Raw genomic sequence first — 4,920 nt, forward strand, 5'->3', positions numbered from 1 at the left:
TTTCATAGCTAATTTCGGAGCCATACTTTCTGCAAAACAAAACAAACGCACTCAGAAACAACACTTACAAATAATAGAATTCAACAAGTAAAGGAAGAGAGAACTACTGAGATTGGACTTCAGAAGGCTGGAATCTCCCAAATATCTTTTTGTATCCAAATTGGGAGCTTGGCCCCATGTACCCAACGAAAAATTTACAACACCCCTCTCTAGGTCGTCTAACTCGGCTAAATCACACCTAACGATTATAAGGGTATCTTGCCAATATAGGGAAAAAGGAGGTTCTTGGTTCTTAGGCAAAAAGAAAGGACACCCTCAGCACCCCGAACCTTAAAAAAGTGATTTTTGAAATCATGAAAAGAATTATCAAAGATAAAAAAACCTTCCGACCTTGTACAGCTCGGAAGGATATCCATCCCAACTTCTTTGTAGAACTATAGGGTTTTATTGCAACAAAGAGATAGAAGAAGACGTTTAAAGTAGGTCAGACATCCAATTCTCGACACAAGAGCTGATACATTTTCATAAAAGCCCAAGAGTTCGAGTGTAACTAAGAAGGGGCAAGGTTAGAAAACCGCAACACCTCCATCTCAAAGCTTGTAAATGGAAGTCAGACACCTAGCCTAGTGAAGAAACAATCATAGGCATAAAAGAAAGGTTGTTCAAATTCCTCTAAAGAGGAAAAACACACTCTCTCTAGGTCAGACGGTTCTAAAACATAGCTCATCCTCCATATTTTCACATATACTATATAGTGCCTATGGAACTCATCACAATGCTCTTTATCGGTCACGGGGACACAACTAAGAGCATTACTATCTACCTAAACCCGCAGAGCAGGAGGGACCTTAGTCGACATATTCAAGATAACATGGAGTGACATAAATGCTATACCTACAAACGGAAAAGTAAAGCATACCGTTACTAAAAGAAGTCAGAACTCGTCCAATATAAGTTGAGCAAAACATCAAAATAAAAAAGAAAGCTAGTATTTTCAAAAATATCCCTACAGCACAACCAAATAGAGCCTTTCTTATACAACATCGTCATATCAAAACAGCACCATTAGGGGCAGTACAGTGCATAAACACAAAAGGTAATAGCTACGGTAATACACAAAAATAAAAATGAAGATTCTTTCAAGAAAGAAGAGAGTCTTTCAAAAAATCTTTTGGTGACAAACGTTTTTTACTTCCCAAAACGCTCCACATCAAACTCGTAAGGAAATCAAAACAGATTTTTTCAAAGGAAAGTGCAAGGACAGTAAAAGCAAACTCAATAAAAAGCAAGTCTCAGACAATCAGAAAGGAGAGTTTGAAGGAAAGAGAAAATGAAAACCAACGTTGAAGAAGATCGTGAAAAAAGGGGGAGAGCATGTCTAACAATAGCAAAATACGAACGATCCCCTCCACGCCATCGAAAGTAAAAAAAATCTTTAAAGATCAAGATAGAGAAATCTTGAAGTAACACAGAGGAGTTCTTTTGTGAAAAAGAAAGTAAAACAATCTTTTCAGAAACAACAAAAAGGAGAAGGAGAGCCGAAAAGTCCCCTTATAAGAGACAGCAAACCAAAAATGGCCCCTTTACTCCTCTTTAAACGTGCGTGGATTCCAAGGAACAATTGCCGCACAACGTTCGCCCATCATTAAAACACCATCAATGTTCAAAATTTTAAACCCATCGGGTAAACCGAAGTGCTAGAACTCGACGTCCACAACAGAAGCCGCGAAATGCTTGACCTCGACCCATAAAAGGATCTGGACTCAAGTAGGGGCATTGTTCATACCCTGACCCAATAAATAAAAACTAGGCCAAATAAGACAAAAAGGCCCATTAATGGTGTAGGCCTTTCACGGTAAGCCCGACCTCTCAAGGAGGTCGGACATCAACAAAGAGGTCTAGCTCTACTTGATCTAAACGAGTAACTGCCTCCGAATGTTTCTGTGCTACGTCTAGAAGGGATATCTTAACAAACTTCCAAAATAAAAGGAATAGTTATCTATCAGAAAGATAGAACTACTCTAACAAAGGTGGTTAGCAGCTCTACTATAAATATACTAGAACTTCCATATATAATTCATGTTCTATCTACTAAAAACCTGCCTAAAGCCCTTGCTAACTTAAATATCGGAGTCTCTTGCAGGTACCACCCCCAACCTCCTCACAAGGAACTCGAACAAGTAACACCTCGAATTGTATCGGATCGGATTTCGGATGTACTTTTTAAAATCAATCTAATTCAATCCAAACAGTATAATGTGCTATAATATTATTATTTTATTATTATATTTACAATTTTACTTATAATATGTTCAATTTTGTTATATATTTTTATATTATTCATGTATTATTATTTAATATTAATGTTTAAAATGAGATTTATTTATTTATTTTAACTAACCTATAATTTTATTTCTATTGTTATGTTACTGTTAGTTTTTTAAAATATTATTGAGACTTGTTATGCTATTGTTAGTTATCTAAATTTAATGTTAAAACTTGTTAGATATAATTAATTTTTTAATTTATAAAACTGTAAATCCAATCCAATTCAAATCACTTGAAATTAGATCGGATGGATTCTGATTGTTTGAAAACATTCATCCAATCTAAATCACACCATAAGAGTTTTGATTCAAAATTAATTTAAATCGCACTACAAATACCTATTATTGAAGGGGAAGAGAAAAGAAAAAAAAAAGTTTCTGTCAGAAAAAGGAGGGAAAGTATTATTTTTCCATCTAACGGACTATTATCTTACAAACCCTTAATCTTTTTTTGTTTTAAATTTTCACCAATTTTTCCTCTATCATGGGTTTTGGTCGACAATGAAAAGGGGTTTAACAAACGCTTTTGTTAATTACGAATTGGACTCTTTTAAATAGTGAACATTTAAATTCACCTCAGTTTTACATTTTGGATCGCAATTTTTGAAGGATAAGCCCAATAATTTATTACAGTTTATGTCACTTTTCAAAATGCCATAAATTTTCTTTTTGAAAATGTAAAACTTTTATGACTCTAAGGCAATTCCATGATACACCAGTATACCGACGTCAGATTGTGTCCGTATGAAGCATCCCACAAGCCCCTTTCGAATGGGCGTAGGCTAAAATTCACCATTAAACATTATTAGGTGGAGCACTGTCTGCAACCACTACAAAGCGTTATATTCGATCAACGCGTGTAGTGCCAACACCAACACACGTCCACTAACTATAATCGCCAGCGCATTTCTTTACCTGTTGAAAGATTCCTTCTTTGACACAGTAGCATTGCCCATAAAGTAAACAATAAGACTAGATTTGAATCTATGACTAATCAATAAGATTAGATTACGTATTCAAAATATGAAATACGCAGCTAAAACCCATTATTTGTTACACAGCATAGTTAGTTTGGACTTTGGATGGATTTCATCTTATTCAAATATGCCACGTCTATTTTAGGTTAGAATTTGGATTCTTTTAATTTTAAATTTTTATTTTAAAAAATAAAATATGATTTTTTATTATTTATTTTATAAATAAGATAAAAAAATATGAAAAAAAACTATTTAAGAGTGAGACATTATATTTTATCCTCTTAAATAAAAATTTAAAATTTAGAAAATTTAAATTCTTTAGACTAAGAATTATTGTCTAGAAAATTACGGTATTATATGTAAAAGAAAAAGTTTAGATAACCAACACCAATAAAATTTATTATTTTTTACTAACATTTTTAGTTATTAGCCTAATTCTTTTAGTCTAATAACTTCAGAAACATACTTTTAACTTTAACCTACAATTTTAAACATTACTAGTAAAAAATGAGTAAACCACCAAAAAATGCACCCAAATAATTTTGTCGCTGATAAAAATGTACTCAAATTTTGTTATCGACAAAAATGTCCTGAAATAATTTAAAAACACGATAAAAATATCCAATATTAGAAATGTATTATCAAAAAATGATTTAGAGATTAAATTTTGATGCGATTTTTTGCAAGTATGATTAGAAAAATGAAATATTTTTATCCTCAAAATTTAGTTATTTTTCACTAAGTATATATTTTTTTTTGTAATTTTTGTCAACAACCAATAATATTTTTAAAAAATCACAAAAATATATATATACTTAACAAAAAAATTACTAAATTTTAAGAATAATAATATCTCATTTTTCTAATCATACTTGTAATAAATCGCATCAAAATTCAATTTCTAAATTATTTTTTGAGAAATACATATTTAATATTAAAAATTTGACACGTTTTTAAATTATTTGAAAATATTCGTCAATAGAAAAATTTTGGTGCATTTTCATCAGCGATAAAATTATGAGTTTATTTTTGGTAGTTCATCCTAAAAAAAATAAGAAATTCTGCTAGTCCTCTAGCATTCTTCTTTCAAAAAAGGTAATTTAGTGAACAAAATACTAACTTACCATAATACACTGATTTAAATTAACAAAACGCTGATTTATCATAATACACTATAATTAACGTAATCAGAGCATAATTATGGTAAAGCATTTTGTTAATTAAATCATCTTTTTTGGAGTGAAGATAGTTAGCAGGAAAAAATGCTAGTTACCTATATTTTTTCCCAATAGAAAAAAGTGTTTATAATGCTCAAACGAAAAAAGAATGTTGGCCGAACTTAGAACAAGAGAATTAATGTACTATGAATCACTCGAGTATTTTTATCACGTGTTCACGTTAAACCAGCCAGTTTTCAACGAATTTAAAATTGCAAAAACGATAGGTTCACTCATTTTCTTGTTCGTTACGATTCTGATAACACTGATGAGTAGGATTTCTTTCATTGTCAAATTTACTTTTCCTTTGTTTCTGTTAGTTTTATTGCAATTCTATTTTATTTTCGACGTCTCATTATATACCAAGTTCATGCAAATTACAACCTGGAGTCTTCGAAA

The sequence above is a fragment of the Arachis hypogaea genome, chromosome 3 (genome assembly GCF_003086295.3).
Source record: "Arachis hypogaea cultivar Tifrunner chromosome 3, arahy.Tifrunner.gnm2.J5K5, whole genome shotgun sequence".
Classification (NCBI taxonomy): domain Eukaryota; kingdom Viridiplantae; phylum Streptophyta; class Magnoliopsida; order Fabales; family Fabaceae; genus Arachis; species Arachis hypogaea.